The 25,878-nt window shown below is 34.5% G+C and overlaps 1 protein-coding gene across 3 annotated transcripts in view; it reads left to right on the forward strand.

The window, feature by feature from the left end:
- The window catches only part of LOC105229117 (G-protein coupled receptor dmsr-1), a 283,338-nt gene that overhangs the window by 166,125 nt on the left and 91,335 nt on the right, over nucleotides 1-25,878 (forward strand). For all 3 annotated transcript variants that reach the window (XM_049453470.1, XM_049453471.1, XM_049453469.1), the window contains one exon: nucleotides 14,247-14,337. The gene's annotated coding sequence lies outside the window, so the exon portion shown is untranslated. The remainder of the gene's footprint in view (nucleotides 1-14,246; nucleotides 14,338-25,878) is intronic.

Below are 25,878 nucleotides of genomic sequence, written 5' to 3' on the forward strand. Positions count from 1 at the left end.
CGAGATGTCTGAAAGTGGTAGCTCCCATCTCTTTAATCCTCGATCTCGGAAAGGCGATACCATCAAAAAGAAATACTTGAGATCCAAACGGCTTCAACTGCTTGCATCCGCTAAGATTCTCTATTTTCACTCATCAATCACTTAGAACCTCTACAACTAGGGAATGGCTAGCCTTACAGAGGGCGAAGAGCTCACTAGATCTCTTGCGATCCATTTCAAATCAAAATGATATTGCCACAGCGCAAGAACCAATAATAGCCCAGTGCTGGCCATGCTTCCGAGAAGCTCAGCTATCCAATAGTAATATGAAACGAGTTCCCAGGTGCCATTCTATTGATAGTGGGTCTAAGATGCTTTTTTTGCCACTCGCCAGACAGACAAACATAAACTGTAAGGCTAGAATACTGACCAAACTTGGTCTGTTGCCTTTGCAGAAGCTATTAATGGACAATAAAAGTGTTATTTAAATTTATTGTGAAAATAAATGGTAAAGTGTCACTGTCTCATCAAGCTGTCCTTGTAAATAATACACCTGAGCATGCTCGTACACATTAAATGCTGTTGAGTATGGCTCCGATATGCTGCAAAGTCCTAGTGCATACGTTTCAAGTGTAAGCTACGAGCACAAAGTACGCTCAGCTTACTTCGACTTCACTACATTTGTACCTTTGCATCAAAATCAGATTACGTAGTGCGTTAAAGTAAACCTTGGAAAATTCCTGCTGCTTTTAGGTCAAACTACTTTAATTGTGAGCTAGAAGGCTTTCATTAAGAGAGAAAAATGTGAAATGAATTTATGCTGATGGAAAGGAATGTGATAGGTATTATTTCTGCAACTTCGAAAGCTGCTTTCAGTTCCTTCAATTTTTTCTTCAGTAATAATTATTGGTATTATAAGAAAAAAAAATGAAAAAAATACAGAAATTCAAGTGAAAGCTCCGTTCCATTATTGTGTGAGGTTCTCAAGCATCGATTTAATTTTAAACTTAATAGATCTGCAGTTGTATCAAGAGATATTTGTTAATTGATGGACTAGGTCTTAAGGCAGCAAAAAAAAAAATCAAGCATCAAGGTCCGATTGCGCCTTCTCTAGCTAAGATAAGATAAATAGATGAAGATTGTACCACGACCTAAGGTCTATTGTGCCCTCTCCTAAGTCCCACCTAGGCAGCTGTTCTGGAGTTTCAGGTTCTCTGCCGCAAAACCGCATACATAAAGGCTTCCTGGGCTTATAGTGATCAGTGTAGAATGCGACAAGTAGCCTGAGTTTGTCCCTAGGGAGATTAATTACATATTTGAAACTGCTGAAGTTGTAACCCCACAAATTGGCATGTCGCTTGCCTTGGAGTTGCTGCCAATACCTCTCTCTGCCTACTCATTCTTCCGTTACTCTTTGGTCAATGGTGTCACACCACTTAAGTCCTTTATTTGCTGGGAAGGGATGCTGTCATTTGAAGCAGTGTGCGTTTGCATATCTGGTCGATTACTAAGTGAAGTGGTGAGAGCTCAAGCATGACTTGAAGTGCTGCCGTCGGGCGTGTGCGCTTGGCACCCGATATGCAGATGCATGCAAGTCGTTTCAGCTTCGATAGATGGAGCCCTATCGAAATTTTGCGATGCTTTCGAGCCTCAAGCCCCATATGGGATTATTGGCCGCAAGATCATGGTATACAACCACACGACAGTCCTTGGCTTGCAGCCCCCAGATTTACCAGCTTATCGATTGCGAACCATCAATGCCTTCTCTAGCTACAGAATACAGCTTCTCTGGTTATTATACTAACGGGGATTCAAGTTCATCAGCAATACAACTTGTTATTTTATGGCATTTAAGAGGTTATATCCCCTTGTAAGAAAAAAAAAACACGAGTTTTTTGTTTTTTTTTTTTTTTGTAGAGGCAGTTTTGGATTTCCTTGATCCGGTAGTCATTTTCCAAAAAAGGTGTTTGGCTTTGAGGAAGATTTTTTAGCTTAAAATTATCTTAAATCCAACAACTAAAAAATATATAATTAATATAGATAAATACAGGTAATATTCGACGAACTAGTCAAAATTCTGATTTTTGGCAACATTTTATACTTTAGAGTATCTTAACGAGTCGAAATTATTATCAAAATCTTATTCCTTCAAGCATTACCTTACAAAAATATTTAGGAAGGTTATAAGTTATCGATTCAAGAGTTTCGGAGAAATTTTCCTCACCGACTCTGAAACACTTACCTCTTGTTCTTCGAAACACTCAAGAAATTTTTTTAACTACATTGAAAAGAGCTCATTCTCCATGCTTTCCATTACTCTTTGGTCCATCTCGAACAGTAGTGCGTTAACTTGATCCTAAGCTTTCTATTGGTCCAAAGATGGCTTTTATATACTTTGCTTTTAATATAAACCCAAAGAAAAAAGTCAGTGGTGGGCAAAACTGGAGGGGGCCGATTCCACTAAGTTAAAAAATCTTACAAAAACGTTCCTAACTCCGAAACTGTTTCTCGGACCAACTTTCGGAAAATATTTTATAATACACATATACTTACGTATATACAAAGAGAAGAGATGGGAGAGCATACCCAAGTATTCACGAGCTATATGTTGGCCTTCGGTCAATTTAATTGTGCGTTCACTAAAATCCTTTTGTAGCCTTTTTGATGTTTCCCTTCACAAGAATCTCTTTTGGGCATCCTTTGGGTTCAGCTTCTACGGTTCTTTTTCGGTCTCTGGGGAATTTAGTAATTTTAGCACTCATCGTTCCATTTTTCGTTATAAGCAACGGTTTTGTTTGCTGCAGAAAGTGTATCGATACACAAAACTCCCACCAGGTATAGTATTTCTGGTCGTTAATGTGTTTAATATGTGGAGTATGATGAAATTGCACTCAAAAACGTTTTTGCCAACTATTTATTGCTTCCGAAAAGTAAACAAATGTTTGGAAAAGAGAATTGTTCATTGAGAAATAAAACGTCTGTCAGCTTAGAATACTTAATGACAAGACTACTTATGCTTATTGTACCATCATTGTATTCAAAGACAGGCAATTAAATTCGTCTTTTTGTGTTTCTAAGCTCCAATCACATACAACCATACATCAATGTGGCATAAAAAAAGTATTGCTGACAGCAAGTTGCATTTACATTTGAGAAAATTGACAGAATTGTTACGAAACTTGCAGCACTAATGTAGCAGAAAGTGGCAGTTGTCAAAACAAAATTTTAAAGATTCTCGAAGAACTTTTTCCAATGAAAATATAGCTTGCAAGCTCAAAAACTACAAAAAAGCGTAAAGCTATTATAGAAAGCAATACATGAAGCACAAAAATCGTTCGAAAAAGTATTGAATAAAGTACATGGAAACTTTGTTGCTCCTTCACCCCCAACATTGCCGTTCCGGGCACCCACAATGTCACCAAGCCTGCTTCTCTTTTTTGTTGCTAACATATGACAACAATCGATGCTCTTCAGGGTCAAAGCAGTTATACAAACATACATCCATACATCCATACCAGAAAAAAGAATAAGTAAAAGTTGAAGGAGGCATGAGTTAAAGCCGTTCAAAATTACACTTTATTCATCGTAAATGTTGAAATGTAGAGAGCAAGAGATTTTTGTTTTCATTTGCAGCAATTCAAGAGTAAAACTCTACAAGGAAATCTTTAAAAATACAAAAAGTGAAGAGAATTTCTTTTTCCACCCCTTATTTGCAACAAAAGCGCTTATAATTAAAAGGTGTGTATGTCAGTAATTTCATTTATTGTGCTTTTATTCCACAAAAGTTTCCCAGAAGTTTTCAACAAGGCACTTAACCCTTACAGAAATGATAACCGACCTTCGCACGTCTCCCTCGTGTATGCCCACCACTTCTCTTTTTAATCAGAGGCTGAGCTATACAATTTGTTTCGCAAGCAATGAAAACTTTAAGTTTAAGTTTAAGTGCCGCAATTGATAAACTCAAAGGAATTTAAACAAAATCGCTTTGTTCTTATTCGTATTCGTCAATTGCTGTACGATTTGTAAGATAATGGTTAGCATAACAGTAATTGTCATTGAAATCTATTTTCCAACTTGTATAGTATAATTTTGTGCACCTAACGGTTGTTTTTAACACCTAAAACTAATCGAGTTGGGCAAAGAACTGTAGATGCATATTAAGGTGGGTCAAAAACCGAAAATGTTTCTTTTTTCGCTTTGTACTCTCAAAAATTGTTTAATAGACACCTCCAGAAAGGCTCTGCAAGTATAAGCTCCTAATTGTAACGAGAAGGTCGTTCGTCTCTTATTTTCGTATTAATAGGTAGATAGAAAAATTTATATCTCGCTTGAAAAATATTTGTGGATTTTATAACAAATTGAATGCTCTTCAAAAAAGTTCTTAAACGACTTTACGACCTTAAAGTTTGGTCATATTTATATGGATTTCAATGCCTATAGCTGACTTTTTACCGAAAATAACGGTCAAACTGTGAAATATGTTAATGAGTATCAAGGAGCATATTATTCCAATCACGTTGCGCCTGTGCAAAATACCACTGCACCGTAGAGCAGAACTGGTCTTAGAATAGCTGTGTAGCATCAGTGCCTGAGAGAGGGAGAGAGCCCCCAAGTTGTGCCGACATACATATGAAGAATTCCTAGCTTTTCTCACTCTTCCACGTTGTGCTTCCACAGCAGTTTGCTGGCCAAGACTACCCCAAGAACTTGGTGCGAGTCTTGAGAGAAAGTTGTGTCCCATTTAGTGATACCCAATTCTGTACTGAATTGAGAATGGTGGTCATAATACTGCTAATGATCTATTGACACTTACCTGTTACTAAGATGGTAATAACGTTCACATATCCCACAATCTTAGGGGCTTTTCCATCCAAGTTCCTTATCCACCTTACGGAATACCTCTACATACTTTCTTGGTCATTCTAGCGTCGTTCCATTCCGCTCTTATCCTTCAAGAGATCAAAATGCTTCTGATCCAGGGTTGTATAGTATGATCAATACCTATTAACAGGATACTATTCAGAATAGCTTGCGTACAGACGTTGTTGAATCCTTCAGAAATGTCCGAGAATACTCCAAGGGCGTATCCCTTATATTCAAGAGCCCTTTCGATATTTCATACCAGTTCAGTCTGATCTGTCTGATCTGTCCTTCGACAAGCTTCTAAGGGACGCTGCGCCCCAATTTGGACGGCCCTTAACTAAATAAATGGTCTCAGCTCCTTATCACTAATATAATGATTTCCGTTTCACTGGTCGATTTTCCCCACAAACCCTTTAATTTTTTTTACTAGGATGGGTTCCCAACTTCCAAAAGTATTAAAATTTACCATTCCTCACCCTTTAAAACTTGACCTTTTCAACGACAATAACCAACCAATGAAGCTCTAAAAAACGTAATGATATTTCATTAACAGTTACAACTGCTGTGTTGTAATTACATTTAATACACCGTTAAGTCTAAAACCCGCTCATTACACTACCGTAAAAATATATGAAATGTACGTCAAGCTGGCCAAATTTCCGTGTCATTTTCTTTCAACTATATATCTTTACCTTTCAAAAATAACGGCAATAAGTTCTCATTAATATTTGTGACATTATTATTCAACCTAGTTCTTTAAAAAACTTTGAATAATTAGTCAAGAGACTTTATTCACCACATCAAAAAAAATTCATTTTCCATGCTTTCCATTACTCTCGAACAGCGGTGCATTAACTCGGCCCAAAGCTGGTCATTGGTCTAAAGATGACTTGCATATTCTTCACTTTTCAAATATCCTCAAAGAAAAAAGTCAGTGGTGGACAAAACCGGTGAACTGTATGGTCAGTAAATGTCACGTCCCTTTGACATCAGAAGTCAAATATGTCATAACTGCTTTCAAACCATTTTAAAGCATTTGTCAGCTGGCTTAGAGAGTCAAAACATATGGATATCGATTTCCGAGTAATACCAAACCAAACAAACGCCACATTTTAGCCATTCTATTGTCTTTCATGGCGTTCGAATGAATTTCGCCGAATAAAGCAATTGTGCAACATGTCTAATCAAGCCAATCAATTAATAATTTTCAAAGTCATTCACTATTTACAAACCAACAGAAAGCAGACTACATATTGAAGTACATTTAATGATCACATCGCCCAACAATATTACTCAGGCATTAAATGCTCATTAATTTCAGCAAATGTGAAGGCTATGGAATCCTTTAATAATTAAACTCTATTATATTTACAGCCACAATCTCATTTGCAAACACAAAATGTCCTCAACACAAACGCCTACATACAATCCTATAGTATATACTGTTAACTCTCTCCCACACGTCAAACACTATAAACAAGCTGTTGTGCGCCTTTCAACAAATGATTTGGTGTCGGTAGGTTGTCAACGACAGCCGCAGTGCTGGGAGTTGTTCGTTGATTATGTCATAATAATTTGGCGTTGATTGTGTGGTCCGTTTCGGGCATAACGACAAATATGTTTCAGTATTGTGTGCGATTGGAGCACGACTCTGGGTTTACGCCAATAATCTCTAATTGCAACAATGAAGTTAAATGTATGGTTGACTTGTGCTTTCAACTCTGTTGTAAAGTTGTCAGGTGTAACCTGACTGTTAGAATTGTATGTGCTTGTTGAGTGAAACGGCCGTCATACTAAATTGGACTAATAATAAGGTGAACAGCATTTTGGTTAGCCTAGCACTTCCTGTTGTTCACCTTATGTCATCGGTGTCTTTTGTGATTACATTAACAATTTCAATAAGGTAGCTTTGGTGTAATATGCAATGAATGACTCTGTTGTCCGTTGTATTAAATTGTGGACAGTATAAATTAAAGCAGACAACTTCTTGACAAGCACTAAATTTAATGAAGTTGCGGATTCCAGGTGTATGAAAGACAAGTAGTGCTTTGCAGAAAACTATTTATGACACTTTTTCTTTGCTGTCAAAACAGCGGTACTTTTTGAAAAGAAATATTAAAAATATTTAATATGCCTATTTTCCATGAGGTCTTAGGATTGTGAATCCTTAAACCCATCAAGCACCAATTCTAAAGAAGAAATAGATAATATATGGCCACTAAAAAATGTGACCTCAATTTTATAAAAACAAAAAAACATTACCTCTTTGCCATAGCCGTGTCAAACTTTTGTCATTATTACTGTCAAAACTGTTATACCTGTCATATTTAACTTGGTATGCTATGGGATAACTCCTTAAGTACGTTTATTGACCAAAGATTTTGACCAATTTTGCAGTTTCTTTATTATAAGAGGTTTTCAGTATGTCAAATTCAATGACAGTTGTAGTCAGACCAACAGAAACGGACTTGCTTTAACTTTTATACAATTGTTGGCAACAGCTCTCGATTTAAAAAGACAATTTAGCTGAAAAAATCGAATATTTGCTCTGAAATATGCGTCATCGACCTTTCGTTGCTGTCATTTAGCGTCAGTGAATTTGACATAATGAAAACCACATATTTGTCAGTAAGTCAATCATTTTAATTTAATAAGTTTACCTTATCTGTTTGTATATTAATATGCCTATTTTATATTCAAACCTACTGGAAATATTTATGATCTGATACAAAATTTTCATATGACAATTATGTGATCCAAATTTACACTCAGATAAATATTTATTCCTCAATTAAGGTAGAAGTCGGAGACTCTATAAAACATATACGATATATAAATGAGCAAGGATACACTCTCAGTTTTTGAGATATCTATTTAAAGTTTTATACACATTCTTCTCTCGCAATAGTACAACACTAGAACATATTATTTATATCCAGTTACTATATCAAATAGCTGTCAAACATACTGACCGAAAAAATTATACCCTTGTAGGGAAAAATTTTTTAAATGACGAGCTATCTTCACCAAATTTGGCATGAATTATTGTCCAAGACAATGCAATAATCTCCCAATATATTATTCAGATCGGACTACTATAGCATATAGCTATCAAACAAATTAACTAAAGAAAATTAAATTCGTGTATGGGCAACTTTTTTATATGATAAGCTATCTTAACCAAATTTGGCATGAATTAATATCCAAGGCAATGCTATGATCTACAAGTATATTATACAGATCAGACCACTATATCATATAGCTGTCATACAAACTGACAAATCGAAATTAAATCCTTGTATGAAAAAGTTTTTTATTTGTATATGAATTTTCACGAATTTCGGTATAGATTATTGTCCAAGACAATGCTACAATCTCCGAACATGTTATACCGATCTGACCACTATAGCATATAGCTGTCATAGAAACTGGCAGATCAAAATCAAAATCTTTTATGAAAACCCTTTAAATTTACCAAGATATTTTCACGAAATTTAGCGTAGATTGTTGTTCATGACAACTCTACAATCTTCGAAAAAAATATTCAGGGTCCATATGATGTATAGTTGCCACCTGTAAAGACTTTTGTAACTTCAGTATATTTTTCCAACTAAATCTAAAATGTAAATAAATCTGTAAATAATTCCTTACTTTAATACGCAATATATTAGGTATGACTTTCCATTCTAAATTCTCGCCAACACGCAATTTACGTCACACTCTCCCTGCTTAACCTCCGTACGCACGCATTTCCGCCATCATTGTTAGTGTCAAACAAAAGCACATAATACTCTTCAGCACTTCAGGCTAGAGGATAGTATAGTAAGTATAAATAATGAAAAATAAAAGCTTATATAAGCGTCATCAGCAAACAAGCAGGGAGCTCATACAAATCATTGCCGCGTAAATCCGTACAAAGTAAGACAATTGCTATGGCAATAGAGTCGTCTCCCACGCCACAGGGCCACCTGTCAGCAGAAGCATGACACGTGTATACACACACACATATATATATTTATTTTATAAAGTGAAGTAATAAAATGTTGATTTACATATTGTTTTAGTAAATCCAATTTGCCACCAGACATAAACCGAGCGCTTGCCGGCAAGAAAGACTTGGCAATGAATTGATGAAGTGGCGTTGGTGATGTTATGAGTCATGACATTATTCTCTTTTTCATAAAAAGCTATTTTGGCGTAATTTTTTCTACGAATAGTAGTTGCACATAAATGTTATGACTTTTTTGCTGCTTCGTTCGCGAACATCGGTTTCTGACAGCCGATTTTGGTAACGCAAAAAGCTTTACTGCATATTTGGTTAATAGTTTTTAACTCTTTGTTTTTGTGGCATGCAAATTTCTGCTGATAAATGGTTACTAATATTTTGATGACAGAAGCTTATAACTTCAAAATGCTCATTTTCTAAGAGAAAATTAATTCTTCCGTTTACTCTTTTCACGTCGTTAGAACAATATTTATTAGAAGGCTTTTGTTTCCAAAACTAATTTTCAAAAGAACGCATTCAAAATATTGGGTAGTCGAAAAGTCTTTTCGTATTTTTCCAATAGATGTCGTTGCAGTCGTATGTCTGCAGTGCTACCAATCACATTCAATTCGTGAAATTTACGTAGACGATGCTGTTCGGGTAGCACAACAATGGTTCGCTCGCTTCCGTTCGGGAAATTTCGATGTGAAAGATGCAGCTCCATCGACCTATCGTTGAAAAAGTCGATAAAATTATGGAAAAGATTGACCAGGACCGTCCCATAAGCAGCAATGACATCGCTAAGGAACGCAACATTTATCATCAAACAGTTTTGAACCATTTAAAAAAGGCTGGCTACAAAAAGAAGCTTGAGTTTTGGGTACCACTTGAGTTGTCTCTGAAAAATTTATTGGACCGAATTAACATCTGCAATTCTTTGCTGAAACGTAATGAATGCGAACCATTTCTGAAGCGAATGGTAACAGGAGACGAGAAGTGGATAATGTGCGAAAAAGACCATGGTCCAAGCGATGCTGAGTGTTTGGTGGAATTGGAAAGGAAGCATCTACTAAAGGGTGATTTTTTAAGAGCTTGATAACTTTTTTTTAAAAAAAAACGCATAAAATTTGCAAAATCTCATCGGTTCTTTATTTGAAACGTTAGATTGGTTCATGACATTTACTTTTTGAAGATAATTTCATTTAAATGTTGACCGCGGCTGCGTCTTAGGTGGTCCATTCGGAAAGTCCAATTTTGGGCAACTTTTTCGAGCATTTCGGCCGGAATAGCCCGAATTTCTTCGGAAATGTTGTCTTCCAAAGCTGGAATAGTTGCTGGCTTATTTCTGTAGACTTTAGACTTGACGTAGCCCCACAAAAAATAGTCTAAAGGCGTTAAATCGCATGATCTTGGTGGCCAACTTACGGGTCCATTTCTTGAGATGAATTGTTGTCCGAAGTTTTCCCTCAAAATGGCCATAGAATCGCGAGCTGTGTGGCATGTAGCGCCATCTTGTTGAAACCACATGTCAACCAAGTTCAGTTCTTCCATTTTTGGCAACAAAAAGTTTGTTAGCATCGAACGATAGCGATCGCCATTCACCGTAACGTTGCGTCCAACAGCATCTTTGAAAAAATACGGTCCAATGATTCCACCAGCGTACAAACCACACCAAACAGTGCATTTTTCGGGATGCATGGGCAGTTCTTGAACGGCTTCTGGTTGCTCTTCACCCCAAATGCGGCAATTTTGCTTATTTACGTAGCCATTCAACCAGAAATGAGCCTCATCGCTGAACAAAATTTGTCGATAAACACATTTCGAACCGAACACTGATTTTGGTAATAAAATTCAATGATTTGCAAGCGTTGCTCGTTAGTAAGTCTATTCATGATGAAATGTCAAAGCATACTGAGCATCTTTCTCTTTGACACCATGTCTGAAATCCCACGTGATCTGTCAAATACTAATGCATGAAAATCCTAACCTCAAAAAAATCACCCGTTATAAGCTGCTCCAACCTGGTCGAACGATTGATTCTACATTTTACTGTCATCAACTGATGAGAGGGAAGCAAACAATTGAAAAAAACGGCCAGAACTGATCAACAGAAAGGGTTTCGTCTTCCATCGGGAGAACTCTAGAGCACATACATCTTTGATGACTCTGCAAACACTGGGAGCACTTGACTGGGGAGTTTTGATGCATCCACCATATACCCCTCACCTTGCACCATCGGACTACCATTTTTTTCGGTCAATGCAGAACTCCCTAAATTGAGTAAAGTTGTCTTCAAGAAAAGCCTGAGAAAATTACTTGTCGCAGTTTTTCGCCGAGAAACCAGAAAAGTTTTATACTGTTGGAATAATGTCGCCAGCGGAAAAATGGCAAAATGTGGTCGACCAAAATGGTACATATTTGGTTCATTAAGTTCATTATAAATATAAAAAAAAGAAGCTGAATTTAATTAAAAATACGAATATATGTTTTGTAGCACATCCGACGTTTTCCTCTAGGACTTACAAACTTCCAGGCAAAATTAATATATCCTGTTCAGCGTATATCTGCATTTAAGCAAAAACTTCGCCCGGCAAATATCTGGAAATATGAAAACAGTTTGCACACACTGCATATCTTCGGCGTATTTACGCAGCTTTTGGGCTCACACTAACTAGTTAAACCGCTAACAACTAATTAGCAACATAATCACAAGCATTTTCGTCTCTGTGAGGCAATCTGGCACTTCAATTATGTTGCTATTCACCGGTATTTTATGCGAAAATACTCATTTACATAAATTTAGTTTCGGGTAGTTCTGCTTCAGTCGCGTTTTCCGCGTTGCGCATTATGAAAATACACTTTGTTACTGAGTAAACAAAACGAAACTTTTAGAAAAGGCTTAAGAGATTTTAATGAAATTTCGAGAAAACCGAAGTAGAGGATTCAGAAAGTACGCGAAATAAATTTCAAAACACCTATCGACAACTTTTTTCCACATAATTAGTAATAATGTATATATTGAAGTAATAAGCTATTCGTAACTGAAATAACTATGTTAGGGAGTACTGAAGTCGAAGTAAACCTGAACAGTGCATATTTAAGTGCTAGGTTATATATAAGTATATTCGATATAAGAGCCTGGAGTATAAAAAGCCATAGAATCACATTTACAAAATATTCGAATATATTAGGACGGGACTCCGGACATCACACTTGAGCAATTGAAAAACCGACTCTTTGTGAAACCAACCTAGACCTAGCTTGAACCTAGAAAACTAAGCGATTTCAGTTTTTCACGAATTTGTTGAAGAAGTTAGCTTCCATTCCATATAACCAAAGCTATAGCCTACCACATGTTTTAACCTTATTCTAGTAAAAGCTGGACATTCTAGAAATAAGTGTCAAGTTATTTCTACCTCGCTTTCTGCTAGACAACTTTATTAATTGGCCGCCGTTCTATGCCGCTGTATATCGATTAGGGATGTACGGTTAAAAACTTCGACAACTACGGCAACCTTACCGATAGCAAATTTGTTCACTGGACCTCTTTCGAATCTTTCAGCGCCACAAGAGCTTTTTATCGTTCAGCGCTCACTGGGTTCAGGCATAGTAAAGCCATTTAGTGTTGGAGAATAAGATAACAGCGACCCATTCCTTATCTGATATGATAACTTCGCTATAAGGAACATTTTCTAGCTAGGAAAAAATTAACAACGAGTTTGCTCCCACTTTATCGTTTCTAATATGATCACGGCTATGAAATTGTTGAAAATGTTGCAGAAGTGTTTTCAGTTTTTTTTTTTTGATGACAAACACTACTTGCCACATGGGAGTCGTCCGAGTACCTCTCTTAATGGCGACAACATAGAAAAAGTTAAAGAAACAATGCTTGTAAATCGTCGTTTTAGCAACAGAGAGATAGCAAGGGACCACAACATCTCTTAAGAATCGACTCAATACATTTTAAGGTACGTAAGGTTAGTCAGACAAAACGATCCAGATGAACACAATTCCCTGAGGCAATTATAGGAACTGTAATGGCCTCAGTAAGTCAAAGTTATTAAGCCCAATCAATGCTAGACTCATACGAATAGACCTGAATCCTTTGAAAACACAACGTCGAGTAGGGGTCGGAAAAGAAATGCTTGTCAATGTAGCTGAAGTCTCGGAAATCATCAAACGCATCATAATTGGTGAGCCGAAGTGATCTTATGAATATGACGTTGAAACTGTATAATCATCTAGTGAATGACACTACAAAAATGAACCGTAACCGAAATAACCAAAATTCGCTGAAGGCACTGAAAGCCTTTCCAATCAAGGCTTATAAAAAGTTATAAATTGGAATAACCGTTGGTATTGACTCAAAACTAAATATGGCATGGCCATGACATCGATATCATTGATCATAACAAACGGACCGTTAGTTCTGCATTCTCCAGGTTGGACGAAAAAGGGAAGCTTATGGATCTGGTTGTGAATGAGGTCAAGACAATATATCTCCTGCCATCAAACAAACAATCGTCGCACTCGAGACTTGACTCCCACGTCACTGTTGACATATATAACTTCGAAGTCGTCTAACTTAGTACCAGCATTAAGTCCAACACCAGCATTAGTCTCGAAATACAACACAGAATAACTCTTGTCAACCGAAGCGCCTCGGACTTAGTAAGCAATTGATAAATACGAGTAACGTCCTCTCTTGACTAACCAATACCAAATTCTACAAGTCACTCATCATGCCCGTCCTGCTACATGGTGCATAAGCGTGTGCGATAACAATATCTGATGGGTCGGCGTTACGAGTTTTCGATCCAAAGATTCTGCTTAAGATTTATGGTCCTTTGTGCATTGGCAACGGCGAATACCGCAGTCGATGGAACGATGAGCTGTATGAGATATACGACGACGTTGACATAGTTCAGCGAATTAAAAGACATCAGCTACGCTGGCTAGGTCATGCCGTCCATGGATGAAAACACTCCAGCTCTGAGGGTATTCGACTGGCACGCTTTTATAAACTTGGCTGTAACCGCGTAAGCGGTGTCTACGCCATTAAAGAAGAATAAAAATATGTATAATTTGTCAGTCCGGGTCAAATTTGATCAGTTAGTATTTTTTTGTTTAATATAGTTTTTTAACCGTGTCATGCTGTAACTAAAATCGCAGATCTATGTGCACAATTTACAGTCCTTATTTTTTGATTAGTTAATTCAATCAAAGCATAGTTTAATGGTAATAAAAGTTGATTGGCAAAAATTGAGACTTTATAACCTGAACTACGGTATTTTTAATATTTTTTTTTTTTATTCTTTTCCCAACTGGAATCAAAAGCACTAAGGCTACATTTTCATTCAGAATATTAGTTTTCCTCACTTGATTACTACATACAATAATTATTTTCTTTTCGTTTCAGTATTTTTTCTTCCAATAATAAACTAGACGAAAGCAGTTCGAGAAAGGAGGCAAGCGAATAACTAATATGAGTAACTTTTTCTAAATTTAAGGTAAGTCCGTTGGGTAATTATAGTTTTAGGGCTGTTTCATAAATGTCATGTTAACAGGCAACTATCAGTTAAGTACTGGTTAACTTAACTAAGACGCCTTCTTCGCGAAAAATAATTTGTTTTTAAAGAATTTAACTGAACTTAACCAAGACTTCTTGTTTTCGAAAAGAACCTTGTTTTAATCAGAACTTAACTGACAGATGGCTGCCAACCAGACTTTAGATAGATAGATAGATTAGTGAGGTAATACATCGCGACCTAGCGTCTATTGTGCCCTAACCAGACTTTAAGAAAACTTCTAAGTTAAAAACATCAAAATTCTGTAGTCTTGAAAGGTTAACAATTTTTACCCCCGGCTGTTAGGTTTCTGTGATAACTTATATTATTTTAAGCAACTCTGAAAAAAATTGAAAAGATGTCACATGAGTGCTACTACTGAATTCTCTCGCAGCGTTTGCGCTAGTATGACGTCACAACACATTTTTACTCACACACTTTGCCTCAAACTATCCAATTCCGCACGTGTCTAATTGAATTCTTAAACTAAGACTAGTTTTAGTACCGAACCTTAATATTCTATATCTTATTTGATATATTTTTTACACTCCCTTACCACATAACATAAGTGGCCTGCAGTGAGAGAACACTCCACGATTGCTACTAAAAGCAGTAATGGCCCATCAACAATATACCATGTATTAATGTTTAATTAAAAAACCATAGAAAATGATGTAAACAATGTAAGGAGCCATAAAGAATTCATTAAATGGCACATTTCCTACAGACCCACGAACCAAAGTCGAGAAGTGACGACAAGTGTGTGTGTGGTATGAGGTGGCGCAGAATGGCAAATTTACTGCCACATATGTCTATAAGGTATATGTGTGTGTGAGGCATGTGTAAAAAGAATATAAACCTAAATAATTGCGCGCATAAATAAGGAAGTATAAAAAATACGGTAATAACCATATGTGAAGTTGGCATAAAAAACGCACTGAAGAAGTAATAAAAAAGCAGCAGCAGAAATGTCTTCCCACTGACACAAATAGCAGTAAAAGTGGGGTGGCGCAGATAATAGGTAGCAAGGACGTTCAATGAATTCAAACCTATGACTTTTGAGTGTTAAATGCCACCTGTATGTATATATACATATATGTATGTATGTGTATATACGACATTTCTGCTTCAGTCATCAGTGCCGCTGCGCACAAAGGCTTTCGGTTTATGAAGAAATTGCAGAAAAACACAGAAAAAATCATATAAATTATTCGAAATCGAATATATTGAAATTGATGTTTATTGGTGCGTTCCGTTTGAGCCCTCATACCGCACGTACGATATCGTTTCAATTTCAGTAATTGATTGCATTACAGAAGACGGTCAAAGTAACAGTGCAACAGGTGACGCCAGAGACGAGTTAATACCCGGAAAATAATACAATTTGGCTCACATTTGTAATAAAATTATATTGTTTATATTATTAGTTAAGGATAGCGCGTTTTGATATATTTGTGAAAAGTTATACCGCTAGATGGCGCTATATATTTATAATTATATTATAATTCTATAAACTCGATCTATTATAGACTTTAATCGCTTTAATAACGAATAAAGATATAAATGTATATAATAACTCAGGGTTGTAAAAAAGTTTCATCGTTTATTTTTTATGCAATAATTCATCAAAAAATCCATGGAGTAAACGAAGTGAAAAATTGATCTTTAAAAAGTCTCCCAAAAGCAGTAGATTATATACCAAATTAAGATAGAAAATAATCTACTTGGCCGAACCGTATCTGGAACTTTGAATCGACCAAACAGAATCATTTTCACGTGTGAAAACTTTTTTGTTTTTTATTAGTTATTTATATTTTAAAGGAAATATAACAAACCCCAAATTGGGCACAGGGTGTCACAGAGTAAAACAAAACCAGCGAGATATCCAAAAGCGGTAAAAAACGACCACTTTTCTGAAATAAATTATAGGTGACTATACATAACTTAACATACGATGAAGATTATGACAAAAAAGTACCCGGAAATTGTAAATAAAGCTCTTAAAAGTAATACCCACCAAATGTAATACACTTATGTCAACGATTTTTCAGCCCTCGAAACACTTTTGGGGATGGCTTTCAGCTCCTTCAGCGATTTTTTTTTTAACTCTTCGATCGACTGAAAACGGGCTACACAGAGCGTCAATTTCAGTTTGGGGAACAATAAAAAATCACACGGAGCCAAATCTGATGAATGCGGTGGTTGATCGATGAGTATTCATTGCGTTTTTGGCTTTAAATTCGGTCTAATTCGTGGCTCGTTACGATGGTGCATTATCATCTTGTAAAATCCATTCACTTTTCTTCCACAAATCTGGGCGTATTGGACGGATATTCTCACGCAAATGCCCCAATACGGCCAAATATAACTCTTTATTGAGCGTCTATCCGTCCAGAACAAATTCATGATACACCAAACCGCGAACATCGAAGAAATACAAATATTTTTGAACGGCTTTAGCTTGTTTTTTTCGGCTCATTTTTTCCCCTCCATTCCGATGAAATTTGACTTGTATGCATGTCAAACTCATAAATCCATGTCACATCGGCAGCTATAATACTCCCCATGAATGTGATACTGGAATTCGCACGATCAAGCATGCCCAAAGAGACCTGTTTGCGATACTCATTTTGAAAAAAATTCAGTGTTATCGGGACGAGTCGAGCAAGAACGCTTTTCATACCCAAAATATTCTCCAAACTCAGTCGAAAGGACTCGCTAAAGATGTCGAGCTCCGTTGCCATCTCTCTAACACTTGTCTAACATTTTTCAAGCACCAAGTCCTTCACTTTTTTTAATATTTTCATCAGTTGAAGAGGTCGAAGATCGTCTAGAACATGTCTTCAAAGAACTCTCGACCGTCTTTGGAGGCTTTGTACCACTTGTAGACTTGTGTTTTTTGATAAAAATTGAATCACCGTAAGCCTTTTTCAACGTTTCCGCACACGAAATTTAGTTAGAAATACAGAATTTGAGACAAATTTTTTAATCTATATTTTTATCCCGTTGTAAATCGCAACGCTCTACGAAGGTGTACCGATTTAAGTAGCTGCTGTAAACAAACTAGTTGGCAGATCACGCTCGTATTGGACAAAGTAATTTAGGGCAGTTCTACCAACTTAGCAATGTACAGTTTTTTGAAATATCATTTGCCTGGAGAATTTAATTACAATTTCCGGGTGCTTTTTTGTCACAATGAACACATATACAAATGCAAGGTCCTTTACTCGGAGTTATCTCAATTTCAATTCTATTATATTCTCTCACAACATTTAATATTCAAGTGTAAACATGTCTATGCTAATTTATGTTCGCATGTATGCGCATAGAATATTCACATCGTGGTTATAGACTCGTAAAAAATTTAAATGCCATTTTTTACTGTCACTCAATTGTCATTGTGGTGAACGGAACGCGTTCAGTGGCAATTCATCTTTAGTAATAAATTCCAATTTCGTAACAAAAATGGCGCTGGAAAAAGCGTGGCAAATTCGCCGCTGTGAAAGAAGACTCTGTTTTCCCGTTATTACAGCAGCGAAAAGTGCGCACACACAAAGCCAAGGCAAACAAATTATATAATTTATGTATTTCAAATCTGCGAGCAGCGCATGTGTGTGTTTGGATAAGCGCAGTAACAAACTTTCGCAGCTTATAAAACAACTTTGGAATATGTAAAAGTTAAACGCGTTATACACAAACATACATATAATGTACATATGTGCATGTTTATGTGTATGCGTGTAGACAGCTTTAGTTGACTCGTCAGCAGAATTTCGAGGAAGAGTCACTTGAATTCGCTTTTCCGGACGTGTAAACACTTTTAAGTGATGGAAGACTCCATATGGCGTCCTCAAGTGTAGCGCATGGCACTTTCGAGAGTGTTCACAAACACACCTACATACATATGTGTATATTTACTGCGTTATGTACTTTTTTAAGATAATTTGAGTAACAGTAAACCGCGCTAGTTCAGTAGCAATCGAAGTAGAATAAAATTAAAGCAAATAATTTTAATGGAAATAAATTAAACTTAGCCAAATTAAGGGAAATCAATTTTGAGTGTCACTAACTAATAATTTTGATTAATTAATTTAATTTAATTAAAGTTAATAATTAGTATTTTTAAATTTTTAATTTTAATTTAATTCTTACATTTCAAAGTTTTTAATTTTTTAATTTTATTAAATTTTGTTCATTAAAATTATTAGTAATTAACACTGTCTGATAATTTTAAATTAAATTTTAAACTAAAAAAAGCTGTACTAAATTAAAGAACTTTATTAATTAAAATTAAATAATAAATTAGATGAACTCATTAAATCTTAATTAATTTTTAAACTTAATGAAACCTATTTAATTTTTATTTTCAAATTAAAATTTGCTTAAATAAATTTAATTTTTCTATTTTTTTTAAATTATGTATCATGAAATTTAATAATTAATTAAATTAAGTTAAACTTAATTGTAGGAAATTAATTAAAATAGTATTACAATAAGTTAAATAAAATTGAAATTGTTTTTAAGCCGAATTAGTTATAATTGAATGTGAAATGAATTAAATTAAACAAAGTTAAATTATAAAAAACTGAAGTATTTAACAAAAAAAAATTAATTAAACTAATGTCATCAAAATTAGATTAAACTAAATTATATTTAATTTTTAAATTAAATTTTGTTAAATTAAATTTAAAGCACAAATTTTTATTTAATTAAATTATAATTAATAAATTGTATAAGGAACTTAATTAAGTCAAACTGAAGTAAATTAATTAAAATATAATTAGATTAAATTTAATGTAAACTATTTATTTCTTTCTAATAAATTAAACTTTTAAATTAAATAAATTAATGTTGGTCAAATTAAGTTTAAATTAAATTAATTATAATTTTTAAATTAAATTTACTTAATTAAATTTTTTTTTTGATTTTAAATTTATTTCTATTAAATTTAGTTAAATATAATGAAGTTGAATACTGAATTAAATTAAATTAGACCAAATTGAATTAAATTAACTAAAATTAAATTAAATTGAATAGAAATTATTTTCAATATTTATTTAAATCGAATTACTTTAAATTAAAAGTGTAATAAATAAGAATAAATGAAACTATTTTTTTCAATTTAATTAAATTTTATAAAATTTGAAATTAGCTTAATTTCATAACATTTAAGTTAAACTAAATTAATTATAATTTTTGAATTAAATTTTGCTTAATTAATATAAAATTAAATTAAATGTTGTTAAAATATTAAATTAGATGAATTTTATCAAAATTAAATTTAAATAAATAATTAAATTAATAAATAATTATATTTTCTAAATTAAAATGTACATACTTAATTTAAATTTTTTTAATTTTAAATTTATTTCTATTAAATTTAGTTTAATGCAATGAAATTGAATAATGCATTAAATTAAATTAAATTGAGATAAATTACTTAAATTTTAATTAATTAAATTAATTTTCTTCTTATTTAATTAAATAAATATTATTTAATTAAATTTTGCTTATTTTTAAATTTTATAATTTTATTCTATTAAATTGTGTTAAATATGTTGAAGTTGATTTAAATTTATAACATAATTATCATTAAATTGAATCAAAATGAAGTAAATTAATTAAAATAATATTTAATTAAATTAAATAAAAAATTGTTCAAATATTTATTTAAATCGAATTACCTTAAATTAAAAAGTGAATAAATTAAATTATGATTAATTAAATTAATTTTTTTAATTAAATTAAATTTTAATTAAATTAATTTAATTTTTTTTTAATATTATTTTATTAAAATATTAAAAAGGGCGAATTTTACAAAAAATTAATTTAGTTTTTCTGAACTCTCAAAATAAACTCTTTACATAATAATTTATTAAATATTAAATTATCACCAAAACGCTCTCCGCATAATTTAGAAATTTCAATTTTCCCAAAAGGTTAACACGTGTTAAGCAAGACACCTGCTCTTTCGAAATAAAACACGGAGCACATCTTTTACCAACACACAAGCATGGAAATGTGCCACATGCTCTTCAGCTTACAAATTTATCTATACAAAAGTGGATATGTGCATAAGCATTTGTTTATACACAACGGAGTTATCCATATGGTGTGAACCGTTAGACCCGACAAAAGCTGCTCGAGCATCATTTGCAAATTGATTTATGTACCTTTTGTGCAGCAAGTGGCATTACCTACCACTTTGTGTTTGCCTACAAACACTTCGAGAATATTCCGACCTTGCAGCTATCCGCAATCTTTTCAAGTGAGAAGACGACACGAAGAGACATAGGGCTATGTGTACATGGTCGGCGTATATATTTACATATTCATGACTATAAATATGTGCCATATAACAACACAGTTCGATTTTGAACCCATTTAGACACTTACCGATTTCATGAAATTTATTTGAGCGGAAAGTAATTTTAAATATTTGAGTTGTATTTCTTTTGACAGAGTGTTTAAATATGCATTAAAAGAATGTTGACTGGTTAAGTGAGAGTTAGCATTTCAAATTTTATGTTTTATTTTTATGGCATTTTTTTACACTCGCAGCGTGTTGCAACCCCGAAATGGTAACGAAGAGCTGTATGAGGTTGCTTTAAGAGTTTGATTTTGAGTTTAAAATTTTTAAATATATTTGAATTTAGTTTTGAAAATCGTAGTTTTGAATTTCGAAATCGTAGAAAAGTTTCATGAATTTTCGATTTTAAAATTTACTTGTATGAAATTTACTTCTTAAATGAAGCTGCAAAATTTAATATGCAAATTCCAAACTTTTAGCATCAAATTTAAAATTCTCTTTGTTATTTTAATTCATAATTTCCTCTTAAAAAATATTTTTTTTCTCTTTAATTTTCAATTATTTTCTTCAAATTCATAATCCATTTCGCATTCATTCTAATACTCGCATTTAGCAGCAAATTAAATACGTCATAACAGTCAGTCAACCTGTCAGAAAGACGCGCCGCCAAACAGAGAATATCTTATATAATAATGCGATGGCAAACGATAACGGGCGCATTTCATTAGCGGAAAATAAGCGAAATTAAGACAGCTTTTCTTCGAAATATCGCATAGGTGGAAGAATGACCTTGCAGCCTGTCTGGCTTGACAGGGAAATGTCAAAAACTAAGTGTGTGCACAAGGCAAAAAGTAAAAACCCTAACAACAAAGATAAATTGAATGTGGCAGCGCTTGTTGCACGCTTAGCGCCGACACGCGTTACGAAAGTCAGCGATATTTAAAGGTTGACGCTCACAGCGTTCAGTTACTTTAGAAAAAAAAAACAAAAAAAATTAAAAAAAATAAGAAACATACGAGGTACTCAGTCGCTTACACAAGCTAGTGTATGAATTTCAGAGTCACGTGTGGGTAGGCTTGTTATTAGGGTGGCTCGTTTATTGTCCGTAAAAAATATTTTACGCAGAAATTTGGTATGAAAAACTTTTTTATATGACAAAATTTGGCATAGACTATTTTCCAAGCCAATGCAACAATCTCAAAAAAAAATTATTTAGATTGGTTCACTGTAATACATACTCGTAGTTCCCATATAAACTGGACAATCAACAGCAAGTTCTTATATGAAAAACTTTTTTATTTGACATGGTACATTCACGAAATTTAGTATAAATTATTTTTCAAGACAAGGCTACAATTTTCCAAAAAATTGTTCAGATCGGAGCAATATAGCATATAGCTGCCATACAAACTGTACGATCAACAGCAAATTCTAATATGGAAAACTGTTTTATTTAAAGAGATATCTGCATGAATTTTACTATAGACTGTTTACTAAGCTAAGGCTACAATAACCAAAAAAATTATTCACATCGGTTTACTTTAGCATATAGCTGTCATGTAAACTGAACGATCAACAGCAAGTTCTTGTATGGAAAACTTTTTTACTTGAAGAGATATCTTCATGAAATTTGACATAGACTTTTGCCTAAGCTAAAGCTATAATCTCCCAAAAAATTATTCACATCGGTTCACTGTAGCATATAGCTGTCATGCAAACTGAACGATCAACAGCAAGTTCTTGTATGGAAAACTTTTTTATTTGAAGAGATATCTGCATGAAATTTTGTATAAATTATTTTCCAAAACAACGCTACAATCACCTAAAAAAATTTTCGTATCGAAGCACTATAACATATAGCTGTCATACAAACTGCTTGTCTAAATAAATATTAAAAAAATTTATAATAATACCACCTTAATGTACAAGCCTATCCAAAAGCGTTTATCTCCGACACATGTGTGCACCAGTTTTGAATACAAAGATGCCAAATATATATTTTAAAAAATTTTTTTCGGCCTCCCCCTGGCTAATTGTTTCGTAACTTTGACCCTGTGTTGTCCTTTATATATTCTTGTTTGTTGTTATTGCTTCCATTTTTATTTTTTTTTTCCACTCACACAATTATTTTGTTGTGCGAAAGCTCAGTGCAGCGCATATAAACAAACCGAATGAGGCCAACCAGCTAAAGCGTAGACTTTAAGCACACCACATACTTACATACTCATATATGTACATACGCAAGTATATTCTCCAGCATTCACTCATAAGTCTCGTTATGCAAACACACGGCAGCCTTTATGCTCCTTATCGCCGGTGTAAATGTCTGCGGTGCGCATTTGTGGCTTCATAACAGTACAATAAGCTACACGGACACATACACACGCATCCACATAAAGGCGATAAATATTTCATTCTTGCCAGATGTGTGTATATGTATATGTACATATGTATGCCCGGTAAGTGGTTGAGCGTTTGCAGACGTGAAGACAGTTGCGCACCTGCCTGTGTGTTAATGCTTTTCGTTAAATTTACTCATCACCCCCACCCACGCTTCGCACATCGAAATAAGCATAATAAAAATTAAAGATTATTTTTGTTAAAGCAATTAAATTAATTAGTACTTACATATATACATATGTATATATATATACATATATTTGTATGAGTGTACTTACTGTGGCCTGTCATTAGTCTGATTGGCTGCAAGGCTCGGAATTACCATGCTGTTGAGTAAGCCAACTCACCAACTCTTTCGGCGTGTTATTACCCACGAAATGTTGCGTATACGCCGTGCACTACGGTAGTGTAGCTTTGCCAACAATTCTCCACTGAGCTGCACCGTTTTGGTTCGTAAAAATTGCTGTACAATTTTGGCTAATTTTTTTGTTCAATAGAATGATACTGTGTGGCATAAAATGGCTTAATATGGATTTGTTGATTTTTTTTCTAAAATATTTAAAGAGTCATTACTAGTTCAAGAAAATAGTCCAAGTTGCACCAAAGCTATAATACCCTTCACAAATATAAAAGATTCCTTAAACGAACTTTCATCGGTAAGTTTCTAACTGAACAATTTCTTCGGAGATTGCATCATTTCCAGACAAAAAGAGCTTTCCTTACAAGCGCTTTCTTCCGATGGTACAGTTTGTAGGGCAGCTACCTGCTATAGTGCACCGATATTTACGGTTCCGACAAATAAGGATCTTCTTAAGGAGAAAGGGACGTTTGCTCATCAATATCTCAAAAATTCAGATATTAGTTCACGTGTAAGACAAGATCGACTCAGCCCATCATGCTGATCATTTAAATGCATATCTAATAGGGTCTCCAAGGTCCGGGTCTCTTCTTTCTTTCAAACCCCGCCTCCATGTAACGAATTTGTTACAAACTACTTAAAGTCCAATAATTCTATAAAAAAATGCTCCAGAGCTATTAGTTTTTACACCAGAGATGGTAGGATAGGGTTTTCTTGGAGACGGTGTCAAATCGGGACGATGGGCGTAACACCACCCACATTTAAGTGAAAATAATAGACCTCCGGACCAACTTTACCGATTGAAATTTGGTAGGTAATATTATATTATACTAACATTCTAACCTTACAACTCGAAAATGGCTGAGAAAAGAAAAAAAACATCTGATTCTTTAAAATTTCCAGTATATAAATCAAGAACCATGATATATAGCATATATTTATATATATACATCTATCTTTCAAATGTTGGCCGCGGTTACATCACGCATGGTCCATCCGTTGAGTCCAATTTTCGATGGCTCTTTAGAGCATTCGACTGGTAATAGGCGAATGACACGGGTGATGTTCTGCTCCAACGCCTGAATCGAAGCGAATTGTCCGCTTTAGACTTTACATATTCCGACCGGAAAAAGTCTAACGGTGTCATATCAGACGAACTTAGTGGCCCATCAACCGCCCCAAAAACGGGAAATTATCTGTGCACGGAAGAGTTCTCTCAAATAATCCATTGATTGATGCGATGTGTTGGAAGTGACGTCGTCTTGTTGAACCCAAAAGACGCCGAAATCACGAGCTTTAGTTTCAGGTAAATAAGACACTGATGGTTGTTGACTTTAAGAGCTTCCACGTTTCTTGTGTAGGCTCTCCTATGTTGGCCATTAGTTTACTAAGATAGCCGGTGATTTTCGCAGTCCAGTCTTACGCCTAGATAATTTACAGCTTTTTGTGTTCTTAGAATATCCAAAGCCGTTTGCATGCTTATTAAGAGATGAATGTGCTTGCTAGTCTGCAATAGTAGCTCTATTTTTTTTTCGGTAGTGAGCTGAAGGTTATGTGAGTAAAGCCATGTTTGCGTCCGAATCATGAATCTCGCCCGTCTCGCGCTATTGAAGGCGTTTGAAAGACTAAAGCCGCCAACAGAACTATTTGACTTCTACACTTTCAATGACGATTCGGATAGCACCTAGAGTTGACCTTCCGTATCTAGTGCTGTCTAGCGAAGAGTCCGCCAGCTATTGATAGCCGTTTGCAGTCCAGGTTTAAGCATTTCATAGAACTTTCCCGCTGTGTGGGCGGTATGCTGACGGCATGCTGGGATCCTCTTTTTCCTTGCTGATTAAGACAAGTCATTATATCCTCCAAATTTCAGGAAATATTCCAGTTTCGAGGCAGGCTGTGATCCCATCCGGGCCGGACAATTTGTTAGTTTCGAGCTTGCCAGCAACCAGTTGGAGTTCCCCGGGATTTCCGAAAGTCTTGTAGTCACTTTATACACAACACATTCTGGTTCGCTGACACTTTTTTCGTGCGTGGAATGTATGTAAAATATCTTATCAAAATTAACTGAACATACAATATAATATTAGATATACATATGTATGTATGTATGTAGTATAGTTTAATGCAGTATATACATTGTGTTATTGGACTACAAATTACCCAAACTCCCATATACTTCTTGTAAAGATTTTTGTTATTGGAACAAACCTTAGCCGAGTTAATTGTTCAATGTATAAGATATGGTATATTTATAACGTTGCTTGAAAACACATACATACATACATATTTATGTTCTTGAGTATACTTCAGCAATTTCAAAAGTTAGTGCAATCAGCCCAAACCTTGTCCTCTTCCAACATACTTAAATAGTGATTTTCGAGTATACAGTAATTGATAGTATCGAAAGTAAATACAT

The sequence above is a fragment of the Bactrocera dorsalis genome, chromosome 3 (genome assembly GCF_023373825.1).
Source record: "Bactrocera dorsalis isolate Fly_Bdor chromosome 3, ASM2337382v1, whole genome shotgun sequence".
Taxonomy (NCBI): Eukaryota; Metazoa; Arthropoda; class Insecta; order Diptera; family Tephritidae; genus Bactrocera; species Bactrocera dorsalis.